At 35.3% G+C, this 10632-nt stretch overlaps 1 pseudogene; it reads right to left on the bottom strand.

Annotated features, from left to right (window-relative positions):
- Window positions 1-6300: 6300 nt before the first annotated feature.
- On the bottom strand, window positions 6301-7263 carry LOC105079101 (glyceraldehyde-3-phosphate dehydrogenase pseudogene; annotated as a pseudogene).
- Window positions 7264-10632: the final 3369 nt, after the last annotated feature.

Raw genomic sequence — 10632 nt, forward strand, 5'->3', positions numbered from 1 at the left:
ACCACTTTGGGGCACCTTGAGGTGGTACAAAAGGATGAATTGCTTTATTCACAGTCTCAATATTGCTTATGTGATTACAAGAAAAGCAGCAAGGCAGGATAGGGAAAGCATGGGTTCCTGCGTCAACTGGCCTTGGGTTTAAATCCTGCCCCTGCAGTTTTGGACAAATTGCTTAAATTCTTTAAGTTTTCTCATATGAAATCCTGTTTCCTTAATAATTTAGTGAATATGTATTATTTGTCTATTTTGTGCCAGGCAGTATGCAAGGTTCTGAAGACAAATAAGATACATAGATCCACATGGAATTTCAGTCTCTAAAAGAGAAAATTATACCTACCTCATAGGGTTTCATTGAAGATTAAGTGTATTATAAATTCATGTTGTAATACTGTAAAGTGTAAATAAAGCAATATATTTAAACTGTGGCACCATACCTGCCCTACAATAATGGTAGCTGATATTACTGGTACAAACTCTTTAAGATATTTTAAGGCATCTCAGGTGATTTTAATGTAGAGCCAGATTTGAAAATCACTGCTCTAGAGCAGTGGTTCTCAAACTTGATTGCATATTAAAATCATTTGGGATAGTTTACAAACTTCTGATCATGGGCCCCACCCCCAGAAATTCTGATTTACGTGAACTCAGGTGTGACCTAGGTCTTGGCATTTTAAAAATATACTCAGGTAATTATAATGTGCAACTAATTATGATGCGTTTGACTTTTTATTTTCATTTTCTGTCCTAAATCTTTTATAATATTTATTAGGGATTCTGATAAATGCAACTTTATAATGACAGGACTCCTTATACAATATAAAATTAGAGAAAAATAAGGAAGGTGAGCCTATTCATTTATCACATGTTATGCTTAGTTTTACAATGATAGAATACGTGGAGCCAGGTTTGATTAGTAGCAATGGAGAGCATCTACCTGTTTACATTACAGCAGGAATTAGAGTGAGTGTGTTATGTCATTGTTGTCATTCTTGTCATCATCATTTCAGCATGATTTATTCGGTTTTGTAGCCAGACACCAAGAAAGTGATGATGATGTGTGTGTGTGCACACGCATACACAGTTCTCTAACAATCCTTTGAGCTAATATTATCTCATTAGAGATGAGTAAAAAGAGATTGATGAATAATAACTTGGCCATTGTAATCAACCTAGTAAGTTTTAAAACGTGGATTTTAACCCTATTATGCCAGACTTTAAAATATGTATGCTTAATTACTTTATACTGTCTCAGGAAGAGATAACCTATACTTCTGAACTCTTCTCTTGTTCTGATCAGAAAATATTCCTTCATGCTCTCGTATGTCACCTGGCTTTTGATGTGTTGCTCTCCTAAATTCCCAGTAATTATTTGTGTATATTTTCATTGTGATATTCTGGTATTGACCTGCAATTTTATCTGATATTTAGTATCTGCTTTAATACGTACACCAAGGTAAGTATGATTATTCTGCATTAAAATCAAGGAAACGGAGACTCACAAGTTAGGTAACTTGCCATGAGGGACAACTGGTTAGTATTGAAGCCAGTGTCAGAACTCAGAAATAACAAAGTGCATGCTTTCAGCCACTACAAAAGAATCATACAGTTATTTTACCCAGCTCCCCCTTCCATATGATTTTCCATTCCCCTCCCAGATGTCCAACAACTGTCTGCAGCAGAGTCAGATACTCAGGGTAGGGGAAAGGGCATCTAGGCCTCAGCTTCTCAGGAGAAACTGAAGCTCACTTGTTTAAGATTGCATACAAATAAAAATTACCTTGATATGAAAGCACTGAACCTCATATTCTTAAAAGGAATGTCTGGTCAGAAGAATGGAAATAGTATTCACTGTTACACCAATTATTTTGTGCCTCAGGTCATCAAGAAAAACGCTTAATATAATTCGTTAAATGAGTTGAATTTTAGAAAGATTCAGAGATGACTAAATAAGAGGGAAAATGCTCTGAAACCTTAAATTTACAAGTTACAGTTATCTAGAAAATTAACTTGTATTACTACTTTATTCTCCAGTTGTGTAAAAGAAGTGTATGTGTAATGCAGCAATTCCTGTTTGGTAGATTGCCATCTCTGACTTGGAATTTAATGTTTTCCTTTCTATTTTTATCTCAGTATGCTACAAAAAGCAATTAATGACTATACTTGCTATGGTATTTTTCTTGAGGACATATCCACAAATCCACAATATTCAATGCCCTATAAAAAGACATGCACACAGGCACAGTCCTTTTACACTTATTTCCAGTTTAGTTAAAGCTAAGCTTCCCATGAATAACAGTATGCTTTACAATAGTGAAAATGGATTAAATTTGGCTTCAAAGTGTTTTAAATACCAACAGTATTGAAAGTGATATTTATGGATCCAAAGTTGCCCATCAAATGTACAGATGGCTTTTCAATAAATGATAATTAGACCAGCATTTCCCAAAGCTCCTACTAAAGTACATTAATTTAATGGGGTGTTTAAAGTAAGCATGCAAAAAAAATCCCTTGGTATGTTTGCGAATACTAGGTTAAATGAATGTATATATGTTGTTTTCTTACAGGACTTTTCAGTGCCTTTAACGTGCTAGTGCACATTTTGATTTCCTAAAAGGAGAGTATATATTGTGCAACATTTCCCAAACTTACTTGACTATTAAACCATTGGTTTACATGGTATTCCATAAAGCACAGAAGAGAAAATTTTGCTTTAGATATTTTAATGAATAATGAAGGCTTTGGGAATTTCTATTTACACTAAAGGAAGAGAAAAGCAGTAGAATTATAGCAAAACTTGCTTATTCTGCTCCTCTCTAGTTTGATACACCTGTTTTAATAATTTCTAGTGACACGAAGATATTCTTGGTCAGTCACGGCTAACCTAGAGAAGAACCAGATTCCATGTGCATACGGGATAGACACACCCCAGAAATGAAAAGCATCGCAAGGCTTCATCCCAAAAGAATGGAAAGAACATTTCTCAATACAGATTTCTCTTTGTCTCTTGCTTTCTCTCTCTTCTTTCCTTCTTTCCTTTCTCCTTATCTTTTTATTTTTTTACTGTATGATTCAATTTATACAATGACCAAGTCAGACAAAATTAATCTATGGTGATAGAAGCCAGAGTAATGATTACCTCTGAGGGGTAGGTACTGACTGGGAGAGACATAGAAGAAACTTCTCAGTGATAAAAATGTGCTACATGTTGATCTAGATGAAAAGTTACATATATAAACAGCTTTATATATATATATTTAAAAACTTATTAAAAATTTAACTCTTTACTAAAGTTGTGTATACCTTATTGGATACGACCTTTACATCAACAGAATAAATTTTGAAAACTTAAGTAATATCTATCTCTACCTCTTTCTCTATTTTTCTTTCCTATTTAATAGAGATTTCTTAATACATATATTTGAAGGGAACTCTGCACTACCCCGGCAACCATATCAACACACACAATGAGTGAATGACTACACACGGATAAATAGTATTCGCAGGTCTGTACATATATTTAGCATTTACTGTTAGAGAATGGGATACCAATGGAAGGAGGAGCAGTGGAGCAGTCTCTGCCCCAGTAAGGAGAAAGATTTTATCAGTGACATTTAGACTTGCTGGTGCATGGCGATATTAAAAACAGCAAAAAGAGGAACAACAACTTTCAGGAATTTTATCATTGTTTTTCAATTCTCTGAAAACAGTGCACTCCCCCTGTGCCTGCACCTGGGGTGGACTACCTCCACTACCATGTACTTGGTATCCTACTGCTGTTAGAATTTGTCTTTAAATAAATCTCCACTTAAGACACTAAATTCTTAACAGACTTCTACAAAATAATGATTTGTACATCTTTCAAAAACATCTAAAACAATTTTCTGCTAATACTGAGCATTTTCACACATGCTAAGATTTATTATTCAAAAGTTTAAAAAAATGGAGGAAAAAATCAATAGAGCCTCTTAAAACTGGCATAAATATGACCATAGAAATGGATACTTGGAAATACCAGCATACTTATTTTGAAATTCACTCAGTGACACCTATTAAAATCAAGTGTGCTGAAAATTTCAGTTGTATAAATTTCCCCCCAAATGGTCATGTCCTTCAGTAAGGAATACTTAAACTGATTACAACCTGTACCTCTCATTTCTTGTATTTTCAATGTACAATGTATTTAAAGTGGACTAAATGATTTCTGTAGCCAGATACCAAACAAAAAGGCCATTGTTATCTTGGCCTCCTCTAGGCTACATTTACCCTTCTCTGCTTCAACTCTAATTCCAGCTGCTTGAAGACCTTACAATTCTTTCTCTTTCCAGAGATATTCACTGGCTTTTTGTTATGCTCTTTAGTCCCTGATCCAAAATTACTTTTGCCCCAGTGATTACATCTTCCCTTGCTTCTCAAAAAAAAAAAAAAAAAAAAAAAAGACTTAGTTTAAGCCTATTATTCCTTGTATCTGAAGAAAATTGGGGAAAAAAGTGCTCAGATTCTCTTAGAGAAGTAGAGGGTTCAGATGTTTTTCATCAACATCACACATCCATCCAGAATATGAAGAGAACAGTAGTGATACTTTATTGCGGGTAATAGAAATACAGAAAATGTAATAGCTATTTGATGATGGGATAAGGGCCAGTGATCACTAGAAAATAAGATTAAAATTCATTTGTATTCTGATTATTACTGAATTTCTGATATTAATATTCTAATGTGTAGAAATCATTGCTTAGGTAAACCCTCTAGGATTTCAGATAGTATTGAGCCAGACCAGGATGTTAACAAAATTTCCAGGAGTTAACCATCTATATCTTAATTTGAACAATGGTACACTGGATTTAATTTTCTGTTAAAGAGAAGCCCACCTCCTTCCATTTGTGACTAGTGGCACTCAGTTTCGTATATTCAATTCTGAACTTTGCAAGACACATGAAACTAGCCTAATTATAATTTTTTCATGTTTTTAGATGGCATGGCTTAATTCTTCATACCCCCAACCTTGATAATACTTGATGTCTGCCTTAAGTGTGCTTCAATTAAAAAATATTAAATTCAAATTTTTCTTTATTTTTATTAACTTAAAAAAATTAGGTCTTTCTCCTCTACATGTAAAAGTGGGGTTTTTTTGGTCAAAATCTTGGTAATGTGAACATATATATTAGAAATATTTTTCTTCCTAGATTTGGCTCAGTGTAGCAAACATTTACTGAATGTCTATGAAAGCCAGGAGAGGCACCAGTGCTAAATATAGGCATTTGCCATGAATGAATGTTTTCTCTTTATCCATTGTATTAAGGTAAAACTTTATAAAGTTTCTCTCTGTACCGTGAACATCAGTATTGGCAATCACAATTTTCTCAGCCATCCAATCACATTTAGAGCGGCAACTGGTTCTTATTTCTAAATCTCTGGATGATTTTAATGTGGAAACTTTATTCAAAGAATCACATCTTTATACAGCGTCTGAAGGATGATACTCAAATTTACTGGTAACTAATTGTTTTGTAGAGTATATTAGAGAACATCTTGAAGTTGTTAATAACCCCTCTTCAACTGGAAGTCACAGATTAGAATTCTGTGAGCATACTTATCAAGTGATTTCTCTCTCCCTCTGAGTAGTAATATGTAGGAACAGAAACTCAAACCAAAACAAGCAAACAAAACCGGAATGTTTCACCAAATTCCAGCGATGGAAAACATTCTGATGGTTATTGACTCCAATTCTATATATCATTGTTATTCTAGATAAAATGACTTCTTCTTTTGTAGATTCAGGCTTTGAAATCTAATTAAGCAGGGTAGGATATGTAAATAAAAATACAACACGCACATACATCATAAAAGCACAGGTCTTTGGAATCAGATCTTGATTCTATTCTTGGATCTGTAATTTTCTAATAACTTCAAGTAACTTTACTCAGCATTAGTTTCCTAATCTATAAAATGGAGGTAATACGCATAGTTCCACTGGGTTATCATGAAAAATAAACAAAACAAAATGTGCATAGCAGAGTGAAAAGATACCACTTGAACAATTGGTAACAGAATTTCTCTCATGAAAGAAACCATCTTTGGTTGAAAAAGGAAACTATTTACTTATTTAGGCTGAGTATAGTGTACTCTATTGTTGGTACATGACAAGGCAAGGCTCACTAAGTCCCTCCCCTACTTTAGGGGGTCTGGAATGGAAAAATTTGGGTATTCTCAGTATGTTGGGGAATCAAGTTGGGGCAAGGTCTCCCTAGCAGCTGAGAGTGTCTCCCATGCTCTCACTGGGGCTGGAGGTCCAGGGTGCTCTTACTCCTCAGAGGCTATGTGGACCAGAAGACCCACAACACTGTTGTTGTAGCCAAATTCATTGTCATACCAGGAAATGAGCTGACAGAATGGTTGTTGAGGACAATGCCAGCCCCAGCATCAAAGGAGGAAGAGTGGGTGTCACTGCTAAAATCACAGGAGACAACTTGGTCCTCAGTGTGCTCTGGGATTGCTGCTTAGGGGGCCTTCTAATGCCTGCTTCACCTCTTCTTGATGCCGTCATATTTAGCAGCTTTCTCCAGGCAGCAGATCAGATCTACATCAAAAACACTGGGGTTCGGGACATGTATGGCCATACCAGCGAGCTTCCCATTTAACTCAGAATTGAACTTGCTCCAAAGCCTTGGCAGTGCCAGTAGAAGCAGAGATGATGTTCTGGGCAGTCCCTTATCCATCACAACAGTTTCCTACAGGGCCCATCCGTGGTCTTCTGGGTGGCAGTCATGGCATGGACTGTGGTTGAGTCCCTCCATGATGACATTGGCCAGAGAGGCCAAGCAGGTGATGGTGCAGGAGGCATTGTTGACCATCTTGAGGGAGTTGTCATACTTCTTATGGTTTGCACCCATAACAAACATGGAGACAAAGGGACAGAGGTGGTGAGCCTTTTGGCTCTATCCTTCATGTGAGCTCCAGCCTTCTCCAAAGTAATGAGGACACCAGGACACCACAACACATTCAGCACTAGCATCACCCCTTTTGATGTTGGCAGGATCTTGCTCCTGGAAAATGGAGATGGGCTTCCCACTGATGACAGGCTTCCATTTCTCACAATGGACCGTTCTGTTGAACTTGCCATGGGTTCACACAGCAACATGTAAACCATGTAGTTGAGATCAATGAAGGAGTCATTGATGGCAGTATCCACTTTGTCATAGTTAAAAGCAGCCCTGGGACCAGGCGCCCAGTACAGACAACTCCACCTACTCTGGCCTTTACCATCATGTCTTAAGTACGTGGCTGGCATTGCACAAGAAGATGTGACTGCCTGTTGAATGGGGAGGAGCAGAGAAGCTAAACTATTTATGTCGTTACAAAGATAAGGTCCTGAAACCATGTTTAGAAAAAGACAGTAAGAAATAATTAATACTTTGCTTTAGAAGTTAATAGATTTTGTGGGTCATGAGGAGAAAGAAGAGAGAGAGAAGATAAATCGTAATTATGGAATTCTGAACTACAGGGAAGTAGGTGGCTGGAAATATTTAGTGTTGGGATAGCCAAAAGGCTCTTAAAATAACTTCAAGGACCCTGTAGGAGGCACAATGGTGCTCTATCTAGATGATCTTGAAACTCTCCCTTTCCCCATCTTAAATGTGGGTTTGTTTATAAGAATCTGAATGTAAAAATCTTTGGGAGACAGGTTACTGGATCCACACGCTAAGACATATGCATGCAGAGCTGGAAGTACCTGTGAGTTAACTTTTCCCTTGGGTTTCCCTTAAGCCTGTGATTGACAGTGGGGCAAGGTATAAAAACCTAGCTCTCTTGATTGAAACTGGGGCAGATTCTGAGGTATAATTTATACTCCAGAGCTCTCCATAGGATCAGACAGTCTGGGACTGCCTGAAATATCACTCCCACTTGACTTTGTTCCTTTCTCTTTACTGTTTTCCCCTTCTCTTGTTTTTCCTGGGAGCACCTTCTTGATAAGCGAATCCTTCTCTGAGGATTCATTTTGGAGACTAAAACCTAGGATAGGCCCATTTCTTAGAGTCACTTGGGGTGCATGTTATAATTGTTTATTCATGGTCACCCAAGGGGTGATATCTACTTTTTTCCCCCAAAACACTAATGCTTATATACAATAAAATTTAAGAACCAATGGTCTGAATTATAATTATTAACCAGTTATGGGCAATTCTAAACATAGGTTTCTAATCCAGCCGACTGACTTAGCTTCTTTAAATGATCAAAACCATCTTCCCTTAATATCTGTCTTCACATCACCTCCCTCCAATATCCAGAATAACAAACATAAATTCACATTTTTCTATATATTTTCTTTTACAAAATAAATCTCAAACTTCAGTTAACTTGTACAGATTAGAGATTTTAAAAGTAAAATATAATGTTTACTCTTGGATTTCTGAATTTCTATAAAGTTATGAAAAATGCTGACTATAAAAGGTGAATAAATCTAATTATGATTTTGAAAGTGCTTTCAGAATAAGGTTTGAATTCCTAGGCTTGCTTAATATTCAAGCTCTACAACTAACATCAGTCTAACTATAATATCTTTGTACATCAATCTAATTATCTGTGTGTTACTTGGTGTTCTCTGAGAGAATGATTGATGATAATGACCTGAATTGTGTTTCTTATATAATCTCTTCTGCTACCATTTGCATAGAGAAGCATCACTACCCACAAATTTCTCCAAGAAGGCCTTCAGATGTAGAAGGACCATGTCTCAGTTTTGAGAGGCTAGAATAATTCATGGAGCTAAAGGTGTGTGAATCTTTTTATATGCTGGATTCAATTTAGGTGAAGGCAGAGATGGCTCTTGATCTTTTTCTAAGTATGAACTCATACATCATTTTGTAGGATGGGTCACAAGGCACTTTAGTAGACATTTACTAGCTCTTGCAGAATGTTCTTTTTTTTTTTTTAAGTCACTTAACCTTTATTCTTCAAAGGGGCAGAAATCCTTCCAAAGGGCTTGAAATTATGTCTATAATCAATACTTTTTATTGTACTGATCCTATTCTAGAGCCTTTGTTTTTGATCACATTTTTTTTTCAGTCTGTTGATGTACTGGATTACATTGATTTTTCAAATGTTGAACTAGCCCTGCATACCTAGATTAAATGTCACCTGGTTATAGTGTATAATTCTTTTTATATATTGTTGGATTTGATTTGCTACTTTTTTGGTGAGTATTTTTGTATGTATGTTAGTAAGCTATATTGGTGAATAGTTTTTCTTTCAGTGTCTATCTGGTTTTGTTATTAGGGTTATTCTGACTTCATAAGATGAGTTAGGAAATGTTCTCTCTGCTTCTATTTTCTGGAAAATATTGTGGAGAATGAATATTATCTTTTCTTTAAATGTTGGTAGAATTTACCAGTGAAAATATCTAGGGATAATGGTTTATTTTTGAAAGGTTATGAAGTATTGATTCAATTTCATGAATACATATAAGTGTATTCAGATTATGTACTTCTCCTTGTGTGAGTTTTCAGTTTGTGTCTTCCAAGGAATTGAAAGACATTTCATCTAAATTATCCAATTTGTAGATATAGAGTGATTCATACTATGCCTTTGTTACTCTTTTTATGTCTGTGGGATCAGTAGTGATGATCCCTTTTTTTGGTTTTAACATTAGTAATGTGTGCCTTCTCTTTTTTCCTCTGGTAGCTTAACTAGAGATTTATTAATTTTAAAATTTGTTTTCTCAAAGAACCAACTTTCGGTTTTGTTGATATTTTTCCTCTATTGATTTCCTGTTTTCACTTTCACTGATTTCTTCTCTAATTTTTATTATTTCTTTTCTTCTTGTTGCTTTAGGCCTAAATTGTTCTTTTTTCTAGTTTCCTGAGATGGAAACTCAGATTATTGATTTTAGATATTTTTTATGTTATATTCATTTACACTCTAAAGGTCCCTCTAAATTTTGCATACTCTGCATCCCAAAAATTTTGATAAATTTCGTTTTCATTTTTTATTTAGTTCAAAATATGATTAATTTCATCCTGATACATTTTATTTGACCCATGTGTTATGTATGTGTTATTTAATCTCCAAATTTTGGGAATTGTCCAGCTTTTTCTGTTACTGATTTCTAGTATAATTCCCTTGCAGATAACATCTTTTGTATGATTTATGTTTCTTTGCATTCACTGAGGTGTTTTATAGCCCATACTGTGGTCTGTCTTGGTGAATGTTCCAGCAAGCTTGAGAATAATAGTATTCTGTTGGCACTGGATAGAATATTCTATAAATGGCAATCAGATCATGTTCATTTATAGCCCTTTTCAGTAAACTATATTCTTATTGATTTTCTGCCTACTTGATCTGTCGATACTGAGAGAAGTGTATTGAAGTTTCCAACTATAACAGTGAATTTTTCTATTTCTCCTAGCAGTTTTAGCCTAATGTATTTTGATGCTCTGTTGTTAGCTGCATGTGTATTAAAGATTGTTGTATCTTCTTAGAGAAGTGATCATTTTATAGTTATGTAATACCCATATCTTTCCCTGATAATTTTCCTTGTTCTAAAGTTCTAATTTGTCTGAAATTAACACAGCAACTGCAGCTTTCTTTTCATTGGTGTTATTATGCTGTATTTTTTCTCTTTCTTTTTTTTTTTTT

Source organism: Camelus bactrianus, chromosome X (genome assembly GCF_048773025.1).
Source record: "Camelus bactrianus isolate YW-2024 breed Bactrian camel chromosome X, ASM4877302v1, whole genome shotgun sequence".
NCBI classification, from domain to species: domain Eukaryota; kingdom Metazoa; phylum Chordata; class Mammalia; order Artiodactyla; family Camelidae; genus Camelus; species Camelus bactrianus.